General features: G+C 38.6%; 1 long non-coding RNA gene across 3 annotated transcripts in view; it reads right to left on the bottom strand.

Annotated features, from left to right (window-relative positions):
• LOC135453483 (uncharacterized) overlaps window positions 1-23,585 on the bottom strand; it is a 64,093-nt gene extending 40,508 nt beyond the window's left edge. The window contains exons 1-2 of one of the 3 annotated variants that reach the window (XR_010441873.1): window positions 23,513-23,567; window positions 2,589-2,645 (exon numbers count right to left, since the gene is read on the bottom strand). This is a non-coding gene — a long non-coding RNA (uncharacterized LOC135453483). Of the gene's footprint in view, window positions 1-2,588; window positions 2,646-23,512 lie in introns of all 3 variants that reach the window. The other 2 variants (XR_010441872.1, XR_010441871.1) reach the window with 2 other exon arrangements.
• Between the last annotated feature and the right edge of the window lie 3,042 nt (window positions 23,586-26,627).

Here is a 26,627-nt window from a genome sequence, read left to right as displayed (position 1 = left end):
TCTAATAGGTAGTTATGTTATGCAGAAACCCTCTGCACAGCTATTAGATATTCACATTCTCCTGTCTATCAAATGGCTGCTCCTTGAGTCAACTTCCTCGGTTCAAACACTGCTTTGTTCATCTGCAAAACTTGAACTGCATAGCTAAATGCTGAGCAGAACTAAAATACAAATAATAATGAGGGGTAAACAAAATCCAAAGTTCATTTCTTGCATGGCAAAGGGCAGAGTGCTGGATTAAATCTAACAAATCTCATCCCTAATCCCATTTCTCTCTAACCCATTTATAATTCTACCAATATTGATAGAGACAGCATTTTGAATGACATGCTTATCAGAGAGATTATGTAGTATCTGTGAACCTTTCTGCTGAAGGCCAAATGTCACCATGGGCTATTATTTGCATAACACACGAAGAAATTAAAAATTAGAGCTTCTGCAATAGTTTTCAAAAACTGTTTTTTTTTATGCCATTCATGTTTTGATTTAAATGTTTAAACATGCAGCATAAATGGTCATAAGCATTAATCACTGTGCAATTAACACCTGTTCTGGTATTCAACCATACGTACTGCCAATTAGAAGTGCTGCGGTAGTAGTAAGCAAAATGTTAATTACAAGGTTTGTAGGTTTTTCAATACAATGAAACTGAAGATTTTAATTAACACTGAGATTCCTAAAAATTGAAAGGGGATCTCTTATTTCACTTTTACCTACTAATATCTGTCCACACGGCAAAAGCTCCAAGGAAACACCACAGAGCTGAAAAGCTGGAAAACCAAACAGTCTTGAGCTGTGATAGCCTAAAAAAGCTATGAAATAAAAGAGTCTGTTTGACATAACGTACAGAAGTAGTTTCAAACCATGATTGTACAACAAGATTTTCAACCCAAACCTGACTAAAATAGAAGACTGTATGTAAATGCGCGTAAAATTGGTAAGTGAAAGCTCTGGTGCATATGCAGAGACTCTAAACCACAGTCTGGGCAATTTGTAGCTGTAAGTTATCAGGCTGTTCTACTCAGTGTGAGCTGCTGCAGGGAGCAGGAAAAGGAATGGCAGCACACTAAGACTTGGACCCTCCTTTTCACTTCCTTCCTGGACAACTCTGATGATGAATACCAGATTCTAGATCCATTAGTGGCACATGAAGTCAATCTTCCTATTGATTTTCCATTGTAGCCTCCATTTTGCCATATTATTCCATTTTCTAAAATCACTGTTTGATGGTAGCACCACAGAAAATGTGCAATACTGCCACGTGCTGATTAAACACACGTGACCTCCTCACTACAACACCTGCACTGCAGCTCTCAGAGTTATTCCAAAGCCAAGACCTGTTGACAATGAGATGCTGTGATCACTGCTATCCACCTGCACCACCACCCAGGGGCAGGACAGGTCACAGCAACCTGCCAGGGGATGAAGAGGATGTGTGTGCAAACCAGCAGTGACCAAACCTGGGTGGGCTCTGAGTTACTCCTTAGCAGCACAAGAGGCAAGCTCAGGGAAAAAACAGAGGAAAGTATTTCATAGCACCAGTAAGAGCAGCAGATATCATTTTAAAATGGAGAATGGCTCATAAAGTGTTTTCATGTTAAGGGAAGAAAACTGTTGTGTCACCACCTTTCCACACTTTCGTCCTAAGTGCTCCAAGTGTAACAAAATCCCTGCAAGAACTGCCTTTCCCCCTTCCCACCCCAGCACAAGGAGAACCTTCCACCCCTCCACAATTGTACAGATCTTTTTACAACATGAGAGCACAGAAATGTTTTGTACAACAGTGGGACTGCAGCTGCAGGCTAAAGGACAAGTCAGCCTCTCTTCTGCTTGCTCATACTAAACAAACATGGCAAGTGGCTCCAGCCCATGAGAAGGGAGCCTGATGAGGTGTGTTTCCTCCAGCTGAGTGGAAAATGTCTGTCCACACCTTCAGCAGCCACAGGCAATGATGGTTCTCATATAATTACACAAAGGCCCCTTATTTTGTAATAATCAAGTGAGACATGAAGCAAGTAGTGCCACAAGCAAAACAACAAAATAAAAACTGCCACGTTGCCCATGAGCAATGGCTTGGTTTGCTTGAGTGCACACTGCACAAACTTATTCAAACAGACCTTGACCACTTGATTATTCCTGATTTTTTCTGTGTAACATTTTAAACAATTCCCTGGGCCATGCTAAGACAAACAGTGAGACTGTTTTGCAGTCCAGGCCCCACAGAAACATAAGATGGTCTTGCCTATAGAAATAGTCAATTAAAAGGTTTGGGTAATTTTTTTTAATTAAAGGAAAAAAATTATCACAGCACAGAAGACAGTATCATCCTGTGGCAAGAGTTTAGCAATGATAAAAGGCAGGAGGGCTTTATTCTTATCAGTGGAAACAAAAAATAAAACCAAAAAATAAATAAATAAAAAGGTCCAGAAACCTGCAAGGCCTGTGACAGTGCTATTAGAGTTGCTCATTGTGATCCAAGTGCATGCAACAGGATGATGGCACCTTGATATATCCCAGAACATAAAATTATAACATGCACTGAGGTTCTAATGGTAGGATAGCTTGAGGTAAGAAAGACGGTCTGATACCTACAGATCATCTTGGTCAGGCTAATTCTCTGGATTTTTCTCCTGTTCATCAATTTGCTACAGACCAAAAAATGAGAGGATTATTCACATTTTGAAAGCATACAGGTACTTCCAAAAAAAGGAAATTTAAATAATTGGAAATTCACAGTATTGCAAATTATGGATTTGGAATACTTTGGAGAAGCTGCTTCCAAGCATCTCAAAATCACTTTTCACTCTAATAATGTAGCCAAGTATACATCTGCCACGTGTAAATGAAATATAGTCACTCTTAATTCTATGGTCTGTGTCTCATGGAAATGTTCAGTTGTGCCACCTCTCTCTTTGGAGCTGCACCTGGTACATTTTTCTGATATGACAGTGAACCACTGAAAATAGCTCTGAGAATTGTTTTGTAAACAGTTTGTCAATCATAATGATGGTTTTTCCCCTCCAAAGCTGAGGAAGATTTCAAAGTATACTTGGCATGTTCAGAAATTAAACTACATGTGCTGAATGTGGTAATTGTAGGACACACATGAAAATAATTTTAGCAATATCCACTTCAGCAATGTTTATTACCAAGATATGTCTGATGCAGGGAAGAAATTAAGTTATATTAAAAATTAATGGAGAGTTCCATAGAGTGCAAAGCTTTCCTCAAAGAGAACTTAATTTTTTTTTCTCTTACATGAATCAGTTCTTCCTTTAAGTCTCTGTTCATGTTTTCTCACTGAGTACATGATTCTGTAGAAGTTTAGAACAAGGATTTCTGTAATTTTTCCATTCTACAGCCACATTTCCATACTAGAGCTATTCACTAAGAGACTGTTCCCATTCTCACCTTCTGACAGTGCTGCCCTCCAGCTGCACAGCAGTTATCACTCCTTACTCCTTCACTCTGCTCACTCACAAGATTCATGTCATTGACTCCTATGTTTGCTTTTGTTTTAACAATTGACCATAATAAATACATAGAAAATTACATAAATAGAACATATTCAGAAAAAAAGTTACAGTACTCTTTTACAGAAGTGGAGAAAATTATTCTTTTATTTAATTTGAGCTACTGCTTGACTTAGTAGGATGCTTCTGAGTACGTGCTACAGAGCATTTTCAAAGACCCCTTAACACTGAATAATCTGGCCTCTTCTTTCCCTGCTCTCTCTATTTACTTGATTTGCCCTATGGCTTGGCACTAAAAATTAGTTACTGATACTAGATTCTTCATTCTTTCTTATTGCTTTCTGACTTTCTCATTAATACACAGACAAATTGAGATGAGAAATAGTCTTTTGTTGGGCTCCCCAATAACTTTAAAGATGCGATTGGCAGTGCACTGACAGTGTAGGAAACAGCTTCTACAAAAGGTGCATTTCTTATTCCATTTCCTTCTTGATGCAGTGAGGACTGACAGTGGAGAGAATTCACTTTGCTTACGAAATTGATTAGTTTGGAAACAATCACTTGCGTAATTAAGATAGGTCAGGCCAAGTTTCTTTATAAATAATTCATCAGGAAACTACTCTATAAAAAGCTAGAGAAATGTCACTCCAGGTGCACTCTTTTAAACTATTTCTGTATAAATCAATTAAGGTGTTTTATTTTGACACCCGGTGTCAGTATTTACAAAACTTGGATAGACAAGTCCATCCCTGCAGCATGCATTTGCAAATAACTTTACTCATTAATGTTTAATTAAGACAGAGGAAAACTGTCCTTGATATTTTGCTGCAATTAGTGCTCTCTATACCCCACTGACTTTCCATGATGAATTACTTTTCAAATGCAAAGTGAAGTGATTAAATAAAGCTGAAGATTCTCCAGCCACTGCACATTGCCCACCCTACACTTTTAAGTAGATACAAATTGTACTGCTCAGATGCAGCTGATAACTGTTTGGTAAAGCAAACCATCCATACAGAAAAAAAAAAAATTACATTCTTTCCTCACCTAAACCATTGTTTCAAAGTCCCAAAAATCTGCTTGATATGGAAAAAAATAAATGTCCAAATTCAGATCATACCCTGAAAGACTCAGCTTTTTTAAAGGTCTTTTTATTATTATTTTTATTAGTTTTTTAAATTTGCATCAATATTCTTTCCCTTTGGTACAATAGTAAACTAAGGGAAAATATTCTTATTTTCCTGGTATAACCACTATTAAAAATTCCTCAGGTGTTTGAGAAACTACATTTTAGTTCCCCTACACTTTTTGGTCAACAGAAATATATTTCAGACTGAAATAGGGTAAAACACCAATAAAACATTCCAGCAACGAGATGCGCAGTATTTTGCTCCAGATGTCCTGAAATACAGTCTTTTGAAAACAAATCCTTGCCCTGACTGGAGACCCTGACAAGACATTCAAGTCCCAAGGCAGAAAAACATACAGTGGCTAAAACCTTCTCCTTATGCACAGAACCTTGATAGAAATGAACCCAAATTCCAAAACATTTCAATTTTAATGTAAAAGCAATAAAATCTCTCCTTTTTTCTGGGCTCTAATTCAAATATAATAGTTTGTCTCACGACATTGCAGCTTTTCCTTTTCCAGATCTATGTTTTGTCACACACAAAACTGGGGACAGAAGCAGCTGGAGGGAGAGACCTCTGCCTAAGGCCCAAGGAGAGGACAAGAATGACAGCCATAAAGGGATACAAGGGATTATTTCAGAAACTGGACTTATACTTGGACTGTGCCTTGGGATCAAAGCTCTCTCAGCAGAATGAACACCTAAGCCAAGGTCTTAACTTGGAAGGTTTCCATGTGAGAGGATGGATTGCTCCACATGAGAGGCCCTGATGCCTTCCAAGATGTATTGGGAATTATCCTGGGTAACCTCCCTGGCTGCACAGGAGGATGCATACACTGTGTGGATTGCACTGTGATTTAAATACACATAAACAAAACTCAAATTGGGTGTTGATAAAGCTTAACCCTGTCACTGAGCTGCTTACTCAAGGCTGTTTTGTCACCAGACTATATTGGAAATAAAGTACAGAGATAGTGAGGATTTTATGACTACTTAAAAAGTGTCCCAGGAATCAGAGGATTAGAATAGTTCTTCACATCACAGCTCACCCCTTGTTTATTAAGGCTATCAGCCAACCCCTCTGATCAATCCCACAAACCCACTGAACTCAAACCAAAGGCCACCAGGCCCATTTGTTGATTCCCACCTCTCAGGGACAGGCTGCCACTGTCATACAAAAAGTGCCCTGTGTTTATTGTCTATGGTAATGCTGAAATACAAGTTTTGCCTCCTGCAATAAGGCTGTAATATTTAGGTTGAGAATTATGGATTTAAAGAGACCTGATTTAAAGAGCTGAATAAATTCTTTCATGTAGGATTTATTTGTGTGGTGAGAGCTTGCCTTGAGCAAGGAAGGTCAGAAGCAAACCTTTGATCTGTTTGGACTATATCTGTATCCTGTCATAGGCCTAATTTGATGTAGGGTCTGTCTCAGGCTTAGAGTCCCTTTAGGACACTGACTTAACAGGAATAAGCCAAATTCCTACACAGCCCACACTCAGGCAGCCTCCCACATTTGTCTCTCCCAAAAAACCATGCAGGATATGTCTGTATGTACGTGAAGCAGTTCAAGGACAGGCCAAACTGATAGGAATTAAAAAAAAAATTAAAATGCCTCAAACAATTGTTGGAGATAGACCAGAAAATAAATTAATGGGATAGAGAACCAGAGTTATGAATAATGATCATGTCCAGTAAAGTAAGGCTTGACAAGGAACAGCTGATCCTATTGTGCTTTTGCTCAAGTGCCTTCCTCAAACAGAAGAGGACCACTAAAATAAAATCTGACTGAAGGCCTTTACACTGAAATTAATGTACCTTGAATTCCAGAACATGGGACAGTTCCTACCTGATACACCAAAAAAGGTGCTTAGATTTTCTTAAGTTTGGTTGTTTTTATTTTCCCTGAGTGCACATTACAGCATAAAGGAATTGGTAGGCAGCACTTATTTGCAGGAGAAAGGGATGTCAGATGAATAAAACCCCTCATGTTGGTCTTCATTCCCAAAGTAGCACCATGATTTAATACCACAGAGAGTCAGTAAACCAGTTTCTTACTCACTGAGAGCTGGAAAATTCAGCCAGTGTCACAGGGCTCTCTGTACTGACCTACTCCATACCTCATGAGGAATATATGACTAAAACCCTCCGTCCATTTTCTTATTTCAGCAGTCCACAGTGCTCAGCACATTTTGCCATGAATCTTTGAAGCAGAGGGATTACAAGAAAATGGTGACACGTTTATCTTATTTTTTGTGCAGCTGCCTAAGCTCACTTATGAAGTCATTCTGCAGTTACAGTAGAAACATTCCTAAATCTGCTGTGCAAGTGTGAGAACAGCATAAATACCTACATGTGCTACCTGCAGCATTAAATATGACTTTGCTACTACTGCTGCTTCCAGTAAAGGGGATCTTTTTCTCTCCTGCCCCACTGCATGCCAGCTCAGCAGCCTAAGCACATCTGCTTTTTTTACTGACTTTCTCTGTGACCAGTCATAAAAGGAGAAAGCCAGAAACTTTGCCAGGGCCGGGCTTTTAAATTCCACATATAAATGAGAAGTATCTGTTCTTGTGTTTACTTCTAGTCTCTATATATTATCAATGAAAAGGCTGGTAAACATAATATTGGTAAATTCTGAGGGGGAGACGCAAATACAAAAATAATATTTCTGCTATTTTCCAAATACTGAGTCATATAAATAACTTTTTGAAAGTGCCATTTCTCTGAAGAAATTAATTCATTCATGTAATCTGTTTTAATTTCCCTGCCCCTCACCTGTCTCCTGTTCATCTCCTGCTCTGCCTCCCTTTCCAGAAGAGCAATTCTCATTCTTACTAATTACTAATCATCTGCTAATGATGCTCACCCCAGGGTGCCCCAAAGCACACATTGTCCTGATCCTCCACATCACCAATTCTTGAACCAAGTCATTGGATCATTCAGCAGAGAAAGATAAAACCATGCCTGTACCTACAAGTTCTTGGCTGTAGTTTCAGGCTCAACACAGCTTGGAGAAGTTGAAATATAATAAATCCCTAGGGAAGCCTGTGTGTGGGGAAATCTGACAGACCTTTAACTGCAGCAGCCCTTCTGGATGCCACTTATAATAACAATTCCAAGACCTCGAGCTATCAAGCAGGTTTACTGATGGAGAACTCTTATCAAAGTTCCTGCTGTTAGTTCTGACACATTCACCACACATGGCTGCACATGGTTACACTCACATCCACTCAAGTATACAAGACATGTCTATTCCTAAGCCTCTAGGACTTTGCAATAGTAATGTTTTAATTGCAAAGATGCTCAAGAGCAACTAATACCTGATGGTGAAAGTTATCTTATTGTAATGGAGCTTTTTCTATCATCTGAAAAGCAAGTGCAAATTAAACTATATAGTTAAATATTGTCTCCAAAAATCCTGTACAGGATAAGGGGCTTGGCAGCCTAGAAATGCTTTTCCCCTCTGATGTAGGTGTCTGCCCTGCTGGGATTTGTTCCCACCTGTCTGTGCAGTGGGGTGGATGCTGAGCTGCTGATGGATCAGCAGGAGCCCTTCAGGGGCGCCCGAGCAGGCACAGCCGCAGCTCAGGCCAGGCTGAGTCAAGGTTCCTTCTTCAGATCTGGAGTTATCAGCAAATGAGCAGCTGCAGAGGAGAACATAAGTGGCCCGAAGTTTAGAGTCCGACTAGCTGAGGGCGAAAGGCCGACGCCCCTCTGCAATTCCTGGCCAGCACCCTTCGGCGTCTGATGGCCTCGGGCTGTGCTGGCTGCGGACTGGCGTACACCGCTGGTATAGGAGAGGAACGGAGCTGACCATTTCCCGGGGGTTAAACATCGGTTTATTCAAGGTGATGCCGGATCCAAACACCGGGAAACCAACCGGGAAAAAGTTTTTTTTCATAGGGGGTGAAAACAGGATTATAAAGGAGGGGGGGTGGGTACAGGCGGAGCCAATCGGGAAAGGTGAGGGGATGAACTTCACAGAACTGACACTCCATGGAGACCAATAATCAAAAGGTAAAGGAGGTGTCCTGGGTCCCCAGCCAACCACCATCTCCAGAGAGGAGAAGGTGCTCGAAACCTGGGAGGAGGAAGGGAGTGATTGACTGGGCCCAGGGAGGAGACAACGTTCACTTATAAGGGAAACCAGGGGAGGAGCAATTACATATCGGCAACTATGAATAGCGGTTACTATGGCAACTTAGCTGACAGGCTAGCACTGGCGGGAAAAACTGGGGAACGAACCCAGTTTACACATAATAGGGGAGAACAATACATAAATTGGGGGAATAACACAAGAAACTTAACAACACACTACCACAAGCAGCCACCTCAGGGCTACATCTATGAAACTCTGCCATCCTGCTTGGTAGAATGTTTCATCCCTTTTTAGCAACTGTGAAGGGAAATACCGTGTCTAATACTGATATTGAGTGTTGTGCCCCAAGTGACAGGGGAGAGTAAGTACAGACACCAGACCTGCCATGCAGTCAGTGGGATCCGTTCCTTCAGAGAACAAGTTAGAGCATCCTGAATCTCATTTCTGCTTTGAACTGCCCATCAGAAAAGCATCTCTCCACTGGCTATATTTATTCATGATTTTTGAAAATAATCATTTAGAGAAAAAAAAAATGTAATAATATGAGATCAGTATTGAGAGTGATTTACAGACTCTTGAAACACAGAGCTGTCTGAACAGTTACTGGGATCTCCCATGTTTTATGGGATGTCTTTCCCATAAGCAGCAGACACTTAAAGACATCACTAAGAAAGTACAGATATTACTGCAAGGGGGGAAAAGCCCCCAAAAAACCAAAACAAAAATCCTTGAGAATCCCCCTGATTGGAATAATGATTTTCTGCATTTCTATCATTTTCTGAGGCTCCCTACAAATAATTCAATACCCAAAGTATTGACTAACATAGTATGGATGTCTTTATAGTTTTGATTAGGATTGCAGGAGTTTTCCACCTCCTTATGTATGAAACCAAACATATTTACAGTTTCTTTCTGATCTGATGGAACTAAGTTTTTATGTAAACTGAGGATCTCCAGCACAAGTCAATGGGCACTAAGCTGTGATACTGTGAACCAAGGTCCACGGTCAGCTCAGGCACTCAGCTCTACACAGGCTCTCCAGCACGTTCCAGGAGATTAAATAAAAACCTTAATAATAAAACCTGCTTCTTGTATCCACTTCTTTATGGACACTTTCAGAAAATAATCTCATCAGGAACAGATACTGAATAATTGTTGTCTGGATAACACAAAATGATTGTCACCAGACACCAAACCACATGAGAAAATTAAAGATAAATATTGGCTGAGAACTTCAGAAAAGTACATTCTATTTATTTCCTATAAGTAGGCAGAACTCTCTCTAATAATTGAAAACAAATAACTACACATCTAAGTTTGCATTTTGTCTAAAATCAACTATTGCTCCTTTGAATTGTTCAAAGACCTTTCATTGAATGTACATTTCAAACCATTTATCCTTAAAAGTGCTAAAAAAAGTGCAAAGAATTGATAGGACCTAACACAGCTGAAGAATACAGCTGGAACTATTATGTTCCTGAGTCACGTTATTACCACCAAACACCAAGCTGCTGTAGAGATAGCAAAATGAAAAATAAATTTGCATCAAGTGAGAACACAGCTCAAATTCCCATGGTATGGCTGGTGAACCAAGAAATATCCAAGTGCCCTGCCCAGTTTATCTGCAGGTTTGGCTGGGACTGCACACTGAGTTGATATTTCCTGAGTTCTATACTCTGAAATGAAAAATCTCTTATTTTTGAAGCAGCACATCTTGGAAATTTAAGTCTCTTCTTGTATGCATTTTACCTTTCCTATACCCAAGTTATTTTTAGGTTTTTTTCCCCCTATTTTTGCTATGATGAGAAGCAACATCTCAGAGAAAGTGAAGTCTATTCAATAAGATGCTGATGCCTATGACATTTTTGACAAGTTGATTTTTTTAACATTCTGAATGAAGCACTTGTTTTGGCTGGTATTTATTTTTGTGTTTTCTATTAATAGACTATCTTCCATCTCATTTGTCCTTCAAGATTGGGTGTGTTTGTGGCTTTTTCATGTCTTTCACTGCCAGAAATGCTTTGACTGACAGCCACTGTCTAAAAAACAACAGAATTCTCAAGGTGTCATGCTTTTCTTCTTACAGAAAATCCACCCAGGGATGTGATCAGCAGTTCTTATTTACAGGAGAGTTTTTTGGAACTCATTAAAAATTGTATGCATATTTTATGGAGATTTTCCTCTTTGTTCCATTTTATAACTCCAAGCTGAAACAGGGTGAACTGCTCCAGAAATAAAGTGAACATGAAGGAAATCCTTTCAAATCTCTTCAGTACATTCAAATCCATTACACAGAACAGTTCTCACTTGAAAAAAACAATTTAAAATTAAAAAGAACTGCTCAGAGAAATATATTGAAACATTAAGATTTCCCCTTTGCAACTCTTATCAAGTCCATGGACTACATTTCTCTTAGTATGAGATATTTTATGATTTGTGATCTTATATATCAACTATCTTTTGATTATATTTTTTTTAATCAGAAGTATTAGGAAGACTTTCTTGCTGAATGCTAGGAAATTTAAGAAACAACAAGAAAAAACCCCAAGCACAAGCATGTTCTCCATAAAATTTCTGGGTTTTGCTCATGTAAACTGAAATCCTTGAGCACATGGTTTCAGGGCACTGTGATGTAACTGCTGTGTAGCACTGCAGTGACTCCCCTCTGCCTGAGGGTCTGGTGTCATTAGCCTGAGCTCCTCTTTCCCTTTACCAAGAGCTACCACTCAGCTCCTTCCTGCCTTTTTAATTGTGCAGCCTCTTTCTGCAGCTCCCAGCATCTGCTCCAGGCTAATACCCTCAGATAACTGCAGCAGCAAAACAGTTCCAATGGGCACCCTTAAAAGTTTTCTTTCACTTCTCACTAAGTCATACCCAGTTACTGGTGCTGCTCGTTAAAAGTACAAAGAATATCTCCTCATTATGGCTGCAGCTCATCTAACATTGAAGGGGTTAAAGGAAACTTTGCAAGAAGTCACACTGGATTTTAATTGAAATAATAAAATTAATCTTGTCCATGGAAACAAACACAACCTTTGACATCCCCCTTTGAATTGATTCTTAACCTATTACTTGAGAAGAGAAACATTTACATAAATATTTAAAACAAAACTGTCAATTCCATATGTCATGTCCATAGTTATTCTTTGAAGGCATTATAACTCTTGAATGGCTTCCTACTGAATCAGTGCATGGCTTGTTGCCATTAGTCAGTTTAACATCTCAGCACTGCACCGGAGAGAAATAGTGAGTACCGTCTTCCTTTCATACTTCAAGTTGATTTATTGAATAAACATATGCATAATGCTTATTTGACATTGTGAGTAGTCACAATTATCACTACTCTGCAGTTCAGAATAATTGTCAGCAATGAATAACAGCTGAGATCTATTGCATTCCTGTCCCAAGGGACTACCAGACATTTTCAGTCACACACATTGTTTAATTTGGTAGCTACTCACTATTTAAAGCAGATAAAAAAGGCGAGTGCATTTAAGAATGCTGCAGACTCTAATTTTGAGACTTCTGTTGTGTATTTGCACAGCTACCCCATTGCAATCCTCCTGTCAAGCCCACAAAGAGCCTGCAATGCAGAGCAGACCTGGATGTCTTAGTTACCTGCATGCTGTGAGTAAAACAGCACAGCACAGCCTGCAAAGCTAATTCCCATTTTATCCATGCATTTCCTGGGACAAGGAACCCTTCTGCACAAAAGGGACCAGACACACTCTCCTCTTTACAAGACTAATAATGTTAAAAGCAAGAAGCAGAACCTTGAACCTGTATTTTCACAGTTAGCGTCTGATCCAGTTTTTAGACAGCATTTACAGAAAACCATCTCCATTTCCAGCAGAGATCCTCCTTAACCCCAGCATCCTTCAACTTCCCCAAACTCCTGAATTAGCTGCTAATCAACTCCATTTCCCAGCAGATCAACAGTTTTGAAGCAGACTGCTTAAGCAGGAGAAAACCACCCCTTCAGGCAAGATATTGGTGGATATGGGCTGTTTGTTTGGGTTTTTTTTATTTTATTCAAAATCATTAGACAGTGGCCACTGTCTTTGAAGAGGGGATGTCTCTCTCATTCCACATTTCCTAGGAGATGTCACAGCTGTGACAAGGAGGAGTTTATAATGCCACAGTTCGGTGCCTTCATAATTTATTCTCTCTGATTTTATGCTCTTTTAGTCTCCTGCTCAACCATCCACTAACAAGCAGTGATATTAGCCAATAAATCAAAGACATCTGCTTGTCACCACCAGATGCTTGGTCACATTGCAGCCGATTATGAGACATACAAAAGGACAATTTCATGTAGAGAGCTCTGTGGAGGTGTTCCACTGATATTCTGTTTGATAGGAGACCAGCGTGAGGTGAATGTACTATAAGTCAGTAACTTTTATGCCTCCCAGCAATGGAAAAGTAAGCTGAAATAATACTGGGAAGTAAATTAGGACCTCACCTTTATGACTATGTCATTTATGATCCCGCATCTAGTCTTCCAGTATGCTGGCACCAAGTTAGCAGAAAAATAAATGTTTTAATTTGCCCATCTTGCATTGTGCTGGGAACAGAAAAAGCTACTTTAATTTTCACAAAGGGCAGAAGAGGTGTTTAATATCAATTGTAACCAAGCACATCAATTTTTCATGTGGCTGTCTTGTAAAAAACTAGTCCATTAGCCTTATCAGTCATATGTCCAACTAACATGCCCAGTGCAAAGACACTCTGATCTCTCTTTTTCTCTCTAATTTATTATAACAAACACCATTAAGGATGAGACCCAGGGACTATTCTACAGAATGGAGAAGGAAAGCAAAACATTTGCAGCAGTGCTGCTCTGGCTTTCTTCTCAAACTCAACTTTATACTCCTAACTACACTACAACAGTAACTGACAAAATATTACGGATTGTTCCAATGTGCTGTAATTAAAATCCATAGGAAAACCAGAATTTGCCATTTTTGTATAGGTGTAATGGATTTCAAACAAAGCACAGCATTTGCTGATTGCTCTCTGAAGAGGAGAGCAAATTCTCCAAATTCTGTGAGGCTGCATGGCTTTAGATTCCTGGGTCACCAGCTGAAAGGAGATTCAGCCAGGTTTTCTGTATGTCACCATGCCTCTTTTCAGGAGTTTAATCTTCATAAAATTTAGTCTCCATAAGTCACCTGTCTTTTCCACAGGCATCTCTGACACACACAATGTGAATGTTATCAGGGTGTCACCATCCCAGTGCTTTTTACTCACTCATTCTTATATTTTAAAACATCAGTAGCTTTAAAAAAAGACACACATGAGCACTGATCACACAGGTTCAGCTCTACAATCCTCTCTTGTATTCTGGTTTAATTTCTGCCCCTGCAAATCCCAGATTTGAATGCCTGAGAATTTCTCTTGCTGAACATGGGTTTAGCCTCAGGCCATCCAGTTCTGAGCAGTGCAGTCACAAGGACAATGACATCCAGAAGAGAACTTGTCCTGTGATGTTAACACAAGCCCAACCAGCAGCTGGCACTCGGTTAATTGGTACATTACCTACTACACCCTCCAGTGACTAGAAAATGGAAGCATATAAAAGAAGTAGCACTAATATATTTTTTTCCTATATTCTAATAAATCATGTTTTAACCACAGCTCCAGCCAGAAGCATTTCATAGTGAAATGACAGCCTTATCAGTAGCACACCATGAACTCTCACTATAGCAACACCAGACAAAAAAAGTCCATTTGATTTCCTGGAAGGAAGTGATTGACAAGTACCTTTTGTTTTAAGCACTTATCTATGGCAGTTTTCCTCCTATCTCATGGCAGATTTACATGTCAAGCCAAATGATCTGAAGGAAGTGAACAGGAAAATTAAGCACAGGCATAATACCAGGAAGAAAAGACAATAATATGCTGTTTTATAAAAAGTAAAGTAGATAATGCAGAAAACTGCCAGGGACCACCTCTGTTTTATAAATCATCTGGTACTGTCCCCAAAAAGTGAGATCTCTGCTATACTGCCCTCCTTTAAATGGCTAAATTCTTGTAGAACTCACCATTAATAATGAGTCTTAAATCTTATTTTTGCACCTAGATTTTCAAAAATATTTGAGGAATCTTAGGGAAGCACCCAGGAATTAAGCTCTATATCCTATTAGGATCATGCTGTATAGAACACATAAAAAATAAAAAACTCTATTAAAACTCTACTACCTTCATTACAGAACATGAGAAGCAGACCTCCCATCAAGTATTGCCCAAATGCAGCTCCCTTGGCACATAGCCTTTCAAAACTGAAAACACTCCGTTCTACTATTAAATACTGAAGTTGCAGCTTCTAAGTTATGCTTGAATTTCCAAATATACTCTTCAGAATATACAGAGAGATATTAGGATGGAAAACTGCAGCTAGCAGCTGTTTGCTGATTTGCCAACATCAACACACCTTTCTGAGAACTGTTATCTGTCCCTACAACTACCACAGACAAGCACTTCACCTGCACAAAAATCTGTAATTTAAAACATGACCACATCCACCATTCTTTTTCTTGAAAATGGTTGTCAGAGAAATGTACAGGAAAACAGTCAGAGTACTGTGGATATAATATAAGTTCATAATATAATGTATGGTTGAAAATAACGAGTTAGTTTTAATGTGAGTGATCAGTTTTGATGCTTTAACAGTCAAAAACCAAAAACAACCTGTGGATGTAGTGTCCAAATAGCAGTGATTAAAGTTGGTAAGATGGAAACAAGTATAAAAGAAAGCACTAAGTGCAATAAATATTAAATAGATATAAAAAATGATGGTCTTAAGAATGAAAGGAGGAGACACAGGTGGGGTTAAGTATCTGTCAACTTGCTATGAAAAATGAGAATTTTTATCAAATGTCTTGTTCCTAAAGCCCAAGATGTTCACTGCATATGAACAGCTGGGGGAATTATGATCTTATGAACCTGGAACTTTTGGGTAAGGTGGGGCTGGATGTAAATTCATCCTTCCACAAAAATCACAAACTGGAGCATGGCTCCCTCCCATAACTGTGACTGTCCTGGATTGAAACCTACTCCTGATTTTACCAACAAGTAACTCAGGAAAGCGAATTCACTGGGGGAGGCAAACTAGAGATACTCCTGGAATGGGAGTTTATTTATGGGTTTATTTACGGCTTTCTAAATTACATTAAGACTTTAAACACTGGTTTTCCTGAGGGTTCTTATCAAAGAATATTTTGTGAAACTTCTCTTGCTTTTTCTTGAGTAACCCTTGTCTTCTAAAGATACGCCTTTCAGAATTAACTGATGTACAAATTACCCACAAAATCTTTATTAAAACTTGCCTTTGTTCCTCTCAGTATGTCTGACAGCTCCATCAGTAATTTGAGCATAATCTTTCCAAAATTATTATTTTCTACCCATTTGCGGCATTTTTTTCAAAAGTACTAGTAACCTCCTTTGAGTAAAGACACAAATTATTTTATTTTTATTATTGTTTGCTAAAATTAAGATGCTTTTCATAAAGATAAAAGGGCCTTTTGAAAGGCCTAGTTCTCCACATAAAAACTCCCAATATGCTTGCTCATTTGGAACTTGAATAGCTTTCATGAACTCCATGGGACAGCAGATACATTTAAAGTCAATCTTTAAAAAAGTATGAGTCATTCAGTGAAAAGGACCAACATCAAATGAGAATTGTGATAAAGCTCTCTTTTTCCCACCATGGTCTGAGATTTCCGTTGCTATGTTGGGTTAAAGAAAATTTGGGTTTTTTTATAGGAGCTGAAGTATGCTTCAAAGAACCTGCTTTAGCTTTAACAGCAAATTCTGATGTCATTTGTAAGCAAAGCACTTGGAATTAAATATGATCTATTAAGGTAATAGTAGAATTCAGAGTGGGTTATTTTAATTAGCCCTGATATCCTGAACATTAGTCTTTAAGAAGGCAACCACTTGTGCAGATCTCAATCGATCTGTTTATGTTGGAGTTTAAGCATTTGGCCAAAGAGTCAGAAGTAGCAGCAGGATATGCAAAGGCTGAGGAATTACCCTAAAAGAAGACTTTAAAAGAAAGAATTCATCACGAACATGTCCTCATGCTGCATGGTGGGTGGCTGCCAATAATTAGAGACAAAAGATGCAAGTCTATGAGTTTAAAACAGAGACCAAATATGGTTGTTCAATAAATCAGAGGAGTTAGGTGATTTAATGACTTTTTAATGATCCTAATATTTTCAATTTTAATGAGTCCTTTTACATTAACTTTCATCATTTTATGAGACTGAAAAAATGTCTGCATTATTTTGGGTTTCTGTTCAGTGCCCCACAAGGCATTGTGCAGGGATGGCTAACATGAGTCAGCTTTCACAGGAGGAAGCCTAGACAATAACTGCTAACTTTATTTGGGGAAATGATACATTAGCTACCAATATTTTATTTTTTTTAATCAAAGGGATCATTTTACTGCAGTGCAAGAATCCGCTGCTGTATACTCATTACTACTGTGAAATTGAATTAAATCTTTCCAGTATTATGTACATTTATTGTAAGCCATTTTAAGTATTAAAACTGAATATGAGTTGCATCATCTGTTAAAATTCACACACAAAACTTCAAGTCAGACAAGAACCTTTCAAAGCAGACCCTGCACTTGAGCAGGATCTCTCTCTCTGCAGCTCCTGCAGTTGGCTCAAAGCCTGGTTTCCCCTCAGGGAAGAGCTGCTATGGCAGAGAGCAGAGTGCAGCTCTCAGCTGGGGATAGGCAGGGGCAGAAGACAGGGAAGGGGAGCCAAGCCCAAGCTGTCCAAGCAGTTTATTTTACCACAGAGGATTTGGTGGTGGCAGCACAAGTGCCCTCCCCCTCAGTTACCCCCCGGCAGCTGAGCCCATGCTCCTTCTGCAGCCGTCCCACAAGGGGGGCTCTCCATGGCTCAGCAGGAGATTATTGTTGGAAAACATTTTACAGTTCCTAATTATATTAACTTTTCCATTATTTCCTATATCTTTTCCCCAAGACAAAAAAATATTCAACCCCAGAGAAACAATTTCTGGAAACTCACAGTCATAGTTGAGTCAAACCAGTAACAAAATAAACTATTTCTTCTAAAAGCTCTGTTCTGAATGTCTCAGGTATTGAATCTTTACTTAAGGCAAGAGTATGTTTCAGTTAGGGCAACAGCACAACAACAAAATATGATTTGGTTTCCAATTAAAACACTACAGAAATAAGCGTCTACTATAAATATTAGTAGTGGTTGATTTGAACCTTTTTCACCAGACCTAAACCAAGGATAAGTCACAATGGTAAGGAGCAAGGATGCTGTGAGCAAAAGAAGACCTGTCTCACTGTATATTGAGAGGTATTTCCAGATCTCAAAGAAACCTGTAAAAACATTATAAAGTTACATTGCCCTGAGTATTTTTTTTTTCCTAGGAGAAACAGAAGAGAGAGTAGATACCAGGATACCTGTCCTAACTCCCTGCCTATGGTTATCCATCAAACGGGGAAGGAAGTGAAATTCTATAATGCCAAAACAAATTTGAGGATACAAATATTAGGTACACTGCTTTTCTTTCTGTTGACTTCTGGGATTGGAGCTTTTAATATTTATGACTTCAAACTTCTCCAGCCATGCTGGTACAGATCTCAAGTGTTCTCTTACTCAAGCCAAGGACTTTGGTTACATGACCTCAAGTATTGTGAATTTAACAATAAAATAATGAAGGAGACCTTTGGGGGCTTTGTTATTGTTAGTAGCAGCAATATTCTCAATCACTTCATGGATGCCCTTCTGTTAAGGAAATACTTGACAAATTCTTGTCTAGTACATTGCCATGGAGTTCCATTCACTGTGTGTCATTCTCCTTATATGTGCACATTATAGCTTTAAAAGCTGGAAGTGAGCTTACGTCGCTTCTCTCTGGTAGTCACTTAGCAAAGCACTATCAACACCAGTCAAAAAAGTTTAAAAAGCTAACTAATAACAGTCAAAAGTTAACTAATAGAGAAAATATTAAGAAAACATTTTAGGCCAACTAACATTTGCATACATACTTAGATACTTCAGAATTGATGTGTTTCTCTTTGGACAATGTTCATGAGTATTACAACATATAGACATTCATATAGCTGTTAAAACTTCAAATACGGTATATCAAATTCAGTATTCATTGCCTCTAAAATAAAATATACTCCCAAAAACTCCCTTCCAACTACGCTTTGACCCCCTCAACCAATTTTGGTGCAATAATCAAAGCCTAATTTATTGGTAGCAAGAAATAAATAATAACAGCTCTGTATCAGAGCTATCAGCATCCCAGTGAAAAATCCTAGGCTTGGTTATAGAGAGATGAGTCTGAAAGGTGCTGGAGGGATCAGTGAACATGAGCTGACAGCCCTCATCAGCCTGACTGGAAGCAAAGGGGGCCTGGGGATGAAAACAACAGTCCTCAAATGGTGGAACTGCTTAGGAAGGACTGTGGGAACAAAATCAATCACACAGACTGATGGGAGGCCTGGGCTGAGCAGGAATACTGAAAAATCAGGATAAAGGAAGATATAGCAGAGAAGATTTTTCAGTAAGAATGGAAAAGAACAGATTTGATGCCAAGCCAAAAGGGCCTGGCTGTGTGGAGAGCTGGGATGAGAGCAGCCCTGTGTGTGTGCTGCCAATGCAGACCCAGGGAGCTCCCCCAGAACGGAGCCTCAGGCACAGCACAGCCCCTGCTCTGGGGCTGCTGCCAGCCCTCTCCTCCTCACCTGAGCACCACAAACGCAAACCAAAACCACTGTTATCACTTTATCAAAATCCTTCAGGTGAAATGGTTTCGCCTCCTATCAGTTTTTGGCTGAGAAGACACATCGAATATCTAATTATGGATTTAGAATTGGTCATGAAATGACACTAAAAATTGGAGATAACAGCTGACTTCAAGGGCTGAGACAATGCATTTTAATAGTTATGATTTTATTCCATTAATTGTCTTGATAAGTAATTGACTTCAATATTTTTTTAATTTATCCATTTCAAGAGTTACTAGTTTAAAGAATTTAAATATGTGAAACTTATGTGATTGCATGTCAAACTTTATTTATTTTCCTAGTAGCAGATTAAAGCCAAAACAAAACCAAACAATAAAACAACTAATACCCCACAAACACTGAATCCTCCAGTATGGCCTTACAAAATAGTTTACACCTTTTACAAGCCAACATATTTCAAATTTAATAACGTGTATTTATAAAGAAAAAAAAAATTATCTATACTGTCAGTTTCTTGAAAAATCACGAGATTTTAGGTAGCAATATTGTTAGATTTTACTCACACAAATCTCTGGAACCTGTACAGTCTTTTTATATATCTTCTCTGTTATCCCAGAAATGCAATTCCGTTGTCAAAATCAGAAAGTATAATCTCCATAGTTCTATTTTCACCCAAATATCTTCAGTGATTTGATGATAGCCATCAAAACCTTTAGACAGATGTGGTATTATTCAAGTACTAAATTCACATTTCTTTTTTGCAAGAAGGAAATGTAAATTTTGTGTTCCTAAGTTATATGTGTAACTATTCTTGCTCATCTAAGTGCTATCTCAGCTGTTGAAACCACAGCCAAATTAAAATAGACAATTTTCCATCTGCATTTCATATAGTAGTACCTCATTTTTGAGAACACAGAAAGTATAGGAAGCTAAAACCTTATTTGACTTAATTTTCAATATTTGAATACCCTCTAAATCTCTGAAAAAAGGTAAAACACATTCTGGACAAGTGCCTCAAGAAATGAAACTGTGGTGAAGAAACTCATTCACCTTAAGGGAAGAAAGGTCATTAAACACAGACTGGAGAATCTAATGCAGTCACTGGCACCTCTGCAAGGGAGTTTCTCTAAGGTACTGAGAAGGTGCAGGCTTGTTTTAGATCTAATTTCCCAATGTATCATTATCTTTTTAAAAAGTTCATGAAATCTCAAACCAGCTTTCTTCTTGAAACTGTTTTCTACCAAGACAAATAATGACAGACAAAAATAAAACCTAAAGGTGAGTGGTACTTGGATTTAATGTATAATTACACAGATCTGCTATCTACAGGGCTCAAAGTAGGCATCAGCCCATATAATGGCAGCATCAAACATAAAGAGTTAGGAAATGCTCTCATTGAACTATTGAACCCAATTCAGTCCTGTACCCAGACACATTAGCACTTCTCCTACAGTGGTTTCTTCTCTATTTACATGTCATTACACTGTTTAGTTCCATATTCTGCTTCAACACTTAATACTTTACTACAAAATTTCTTTAACTCAAACTACTTGGTTAAATGCCCCAAATGGAACTATTTTTTAGACACATACTGCAGGATTACACCAGAAAAAGAATGCAAAATAATGTAATTCCCAGAGATTTAACCCACCAAATTAGTTTTGAAAACAGTCTCACTTAGGAATCCAAAATTCGCATTCTGTATTTACTAGCATTGACTTAAAACAAGTTTTTCTGCAAGAAATTCTGGCTATAAACTCCTTCAGATGAAGTATTCCTGAAAAGGAATGCCAAATGGATACCAAAACAAATTCCATTTTATTTCACTGTTCATTTGTGTCGCTGGTGGGGTCTCCCTGACACAGGTGTAATTAGCACTGAGTCTATAATGCAGAAGTTTTTATTCTTCTACACTACATTCATCCTATATTTCTAAGAAACTTGGAACCCCTTCTAACTCGTCTGATACAGCTTTGACCTCACTGGTCAATCAACTAAAACACCACCACCTTTTGGTAAACCCATCTCCATAATTTGCCTAGCAACAGGTGCAGCAAGTGGAGATAGGAATTGTTTTAATTCTTTTTCTGAGCTTTCTCACAGCCTTCCCCAGGGAAAATTGCCTGGCAAGGCCTGTGCCCGCTCTCTGGGGGCAGAGAGGTGCTGCCACACATTTGTACCTAACATTGGCACAGTAAGCACAGGAATGCTTCAAAGGAGGTAGGACCTTGAGTTCAGCAGGGGTGGAAGGGAGTTTGCCATTCCAGATGGGAGGATGTGGGATCATTGGATGCATTCTTACAGATGGGCTCTAAATATCTTTAAGTGTCTAAATATCCATGAATCAGAAGAAAGAAAACAGGTGAATGCAAAGACAACTGCTGTCACAAGGACATTTGTGTGTTCAGCTCTGGTTTCCTACCCCAGGAGAGAAACCAGGCAGTTACAGGTACAGCAGATTTTCCATTTCAGTACCATTTCAGCACCATGCCATTGCAATACCACTGACCTCACCCCTGCACACAGAAGATAAAACAAGTCCTTCAAATGATTTTACTCATGGACCAGCATCTCAGAATCTGTGAAATACAATCACCTCATCAATCATTCACAATCATTATTTTTTATATCTTCTATAAAAGGAAATGAAAGAGGAGATTACCAAACTCTATATCCATCCCTCCCCTATTCTGCCTAGTACAGCATTAACAGGCCCTGACAAAAGGCACAGCAGCAACTCCTGAGCCAGTGACACAAGTGCAGTGATAAGCCACATAAAATATTCATAACTGGAACTTTAGATGTAGGCAGATGCCCAACAAGAGCATACAAGCTTTGTCAGGAATCACTGAGAGATTGAAAGCATACTTAAAGGATTTATTAAAGCAATCAGAAGAAGCCTCTACTCAGTCACCATGATTGCAAGGAGTTTATGGCCATGTATTTAATCTCTCTGCTCTGTAACAGATAAGTTATGCTTTTTTGTGATTTGTGCACAAAGAGTTTTTTCACTCTGTTCTAGCACTATAAAGATCAGAAATACCATTTCTGCCTTGCTAAGTGAAGCATTAATAGGAATGCCAGCAGCAAGATAGAACACGTAATAATTATTAAGGTTTAACCCTATAAAGATTTATAATACACAGAATATAGCCCTTAATTATGAGATAGCGTTATTACTTTTTGTTATAGGAAAAAATTATTTGATGACAGGGATTTCTTTTTTCCAGCATTATATTCAGGGACACCAGAGCTGAACAAAAAAAATTGCATGACTGTTCCAATGTTAAACTGTTGGCAATAAATCAAACAGACCAGAAGTTGCTAACACATATCAGTTCACCTTTTACAGAGAAATGCATTTCAAAAAGTGGTTTTACTTGATAAAAAATAAGTCTATTATTAAGGTCAGCTAGTAGGAAAATTTACTGCAGTAGAGAAAAAGTAATTGCTAATTGAAACTAAAAACAAGAAGCAAGCAAGTACACCAAAACTTGGGTGTATACAAACACAGAGAACTTACACTGATGTATATAAACCCTTGTATTATCTCTACAGGATGGCTGCTATATTCTTATTTGACACTGGCCATTATAAGCACCAAAGAGCTGAGCTTGTTAACATAACCAAAAAATGGAAGAACACACTTTTTTCTCTCATTTTGACTTACTGCCTACAGCTTTTTGTAGTTTGCATTGACCTTTCCTTAAGTAAGCCTCAGAAACATCAGCTGTGCTCTGGAGCTGCTCAAAATATTTCACATGCAGAACAGACCTGACAGACCTTGGCTTCCCCACTGGGTTTGCAAGAACTATTGAAAAACTCTTCCTTATTTTGAATCATTTTTACTCTTCAAGAATATCAGTGTGTACATAAGCAGCTTTAAAGAGTTTTCTGCCAGAGGACAAAAAAAGCATTGCTTCATTGCAGAGGTAAAAATACACAGAATGCAGGATTTGTTACAAAAACTATGCCACAGTTGAGAAAGCAACTAGACACAGAATATCATCACACAGTTTCAGAAGACTTTAAGCATTCACCCATAAAGAGTAACACCTTACCTCATCAGAAGGCTTTGGGTATTTGTCCATACAGAGTAACACCAAACCGCCTCAGAAGGCTGCAAGCATCTGCCCTTCTTGTTCTTCAGCCCAACCCTTTATCCCCTCCTGTTGATGCCCTGCACCTGTGGGCCCTCTGCTCCCTGAGTGATTGGTCAGTGGCTCGTTAGCTTCAATACGATTCACCTGAACACACAGCTGTGGCCAATTACAGATGAGGCTGGGCCCCAGCCCCACTCCCAATCACCACAAAATTTGTGCCTACAAAACTCAACTGTTATCATCTTATGTTTCTTCTTTTCTTAACCTGGCTGAGGCCCTGCTTCCCATTACCAGTGGATGTCATTAATAAAAACTTCCTTCTTTTTTATATAGAAATGTGCACATGAGTCTTGCATGCATAACATAATAGAAGGGACCTCCTCAGCCATGGAAGGGCTCTTCAGTAGATACTCAAAAATGCTGATGTTTTTATCCACTGTTTTCTCCCAGAACAAAGGCACAAAAAATAAATTTAAATGCTTATATGTAGTCTGGGGACTTTTCCTTCATTTCATGCCCTTCATCCCAATTTAATTTTAATCTAATCAGATCACATGAGTTGCCCATAGTGAATTTAACACTTGTCTTTCACTCCCACTCTTTGCTACACCATTGTTATAACTCAAAGAAAGAAAGGTCTGGTGGCCTGATCAAACGAGGGTGTCACATACTTGTTGGATTGGGAACTTATCCAAAATCAGTTCTTACACAGAAACTATGCAGATTTTACATTAGAGGTAAAAACTTGCATATAGAGGAATTCCAAATATTTTATTACAAATACTCTATGCCACCTGTAAGTGCGGTAACAAAATTGAAATTTCCCCAGGTATTTAATATCATAAGAAGATCAAAGCAACTGTTCTCAAAATCTTAAAGAACATAATTATACCTTTGTTTTACTGCACTTACATTCACTTACATTCATGATTCTTTACTCACACTAAAATTCAGACTGCTAAAATATTTTGCAATGTAGCATTTTTTTTCCCTGACAAACCACAAGAAATAAGAACTCTGTTTCTCTGTTGACCCTAGGTTTTAGTGTGTTCAAAACAAGTTATGCACATGAGTGTGGCATATGCATAACCATTTCCCAGTCAGAAACAAAACTTACTCTCTCCTACCCACTTCTATTCTCTTCTGGAACAGAAAAGTCTTAAAGAAATTCCAAGAGCTTAGCAATCAAGACAGCATTTACTTTACATTCTGATCCAACAGGAACAGAATGCACAGTGCACAAAGAGGAAAATGAAGACATGAAATGGTGGTTTGGGAAAGCTTACAATTCTCTTACTGCTATACAAATATCCCTGGGTCTAATCATGCAGTGCAAATCTGTTATTTTGGTTTGTCTGAAACTCAAAAGCCATAAATTTGTTCTAAACTTTCAAACTGAATAAATGCAAAGAGCAAGTCAGATGCAGTCCAAGAGTTTCACAGCTTCCTCCTCAAAGTAAAAATTAATCACAATTTGCAAAACTTGTTGTGTATGAAAACATATGTAGCTGCTCTTCAGAGTTCTTGCACAAACTAAATCCACTTTCACCCACCAATCTTTTAACAACAAATACACAAGTAAAACCCCAGTCACTTTTAGCCAATGTCTAATGAATCCATAACTGTCTATCATCCAGTGAGCTTAGAAACTTTGTAAAGAAGTTGTAGGGGTTAAACTGTCTTAGAGAATATTTTACAGGTTCAGAAAAACCTCAACCTCTTTTATGTTTTAACTGTAGCCCACATTAAAAGGTTTTATTTCAAATCAGAACTCCATATCTAACTGAGAAATTGTTATATGAAGACAAATTTTCATGTTAAATGAATAATAAATTATAGGTTATGTGTCTCTTTGATTTTAGAGGATGCATAATTTACAACAATAAATAATTAACATATCAAAGGATTCTAATTTAACTGATGCCTTCAGCACCAGCACAGCCAAAGCACAAAACATTCTGTTTGGTGCTTGTAATCCATATTTGTGGTGGAGATGAGTAGCTATATACAAGTAGTTATGTTTTCCAATATGTAATTTTTGCTTATCACTTAAAAGTATTAATAAATATCAGAAAGTTCAATTTCTGACACATGATCTGTAAGCATACTGCATCAGAGGGAAAAAAGCAAGCATAATGAGCAGTGTGCTGTTTCAAACAGCATTTCAGCCAGAAATTTTTAATGCAAGCTTTATTTTTAAGTGGTGCTAAGTTTTCATTGGGTGTCTTTAAAGGCAGCTTATAGATGTAGCAAAAAAATCATTGTCATAGAAGATGGCTCATATCTAGATAAAAGACTAACAGCGCTATTTCTTTCTCTTTGGAAAAAAAGTGTTAATTTTTTTTTTTTTTTTGTACTTGTGTTCTTTGATTAGGATAACATTTAGGCCTTCACCAAAATTCTTTGTAACAGACAAGACCAAGAATAACCTAAAAGCAAGTTTTTCTCACTATCCCATAACTGAACAGGCAATTCATGCAACGTGCAGATAAGTAATTTCAGTTACTCAAGTCATGCTGCTCCAAAATGGGTGATACAGACATTTCTGGAGAGGAAGCCAGGCTGGAGCAGAGCTGCTGGGACAAACCTCTGCCAAACCCAAACCTCAGAGCTTACTAAAGCAAGCCAGGACAGCCTGGGCTGCAGAGCAAGGCCTGAGCCCACATCATCCCTGGAACAGCATGGGCTGAACAAACACCTGGGCTTTCAGAACCGCTTCCCCTTGTAAGGGACAGCATCCATGGCTTCACTTCCAGCACACAACAGAGAATGTTTTCTCCTCAAAGGCCACAATCAGGGCACCATCCTGCAGCTGGACAGTTGTGACTGCAGCTCATGGTTCCACAGAGGGTCATTTTTAGCAGGCTGAGCCTATTGCCAGGTTACTAACCAAACACAGCAATACAGCAGTAGCTCAGAGATTTGGTGGAAGTGTAATGGAACCCTCATGGCTTGCTTCCTTTGAGAGGGCACAGGGCATGTGTCCCTCAGTCCATCCTGTGGGTAGTCTGTCCATCCCCCCTCCCCACCACCCATCTGTCCTGCACAGGGACAAGGACAGACACACCACAGC

This window comes from Zonotrichia leucophrys, chromosome 13 (assembly GCF_028769735.1).
Source record: "Zonotrichia leucophrys gambelii isolate GWCS_2022_RI chromosome 13, RI_Zleu_2.0, whole genome shotgun sequence".
Lineage (NCBI taxonomy): Eukaryota > Metazoa > Chordata > Aves > Passeriformes > Passerellidae > Zonotrichia > Zonotrichia leucophrys.
The sequence above is the reverse complement of the archived record's forward strand: the minus strand, read 5'-3'. Positions and strand labels throughout refer to the sequence as shown.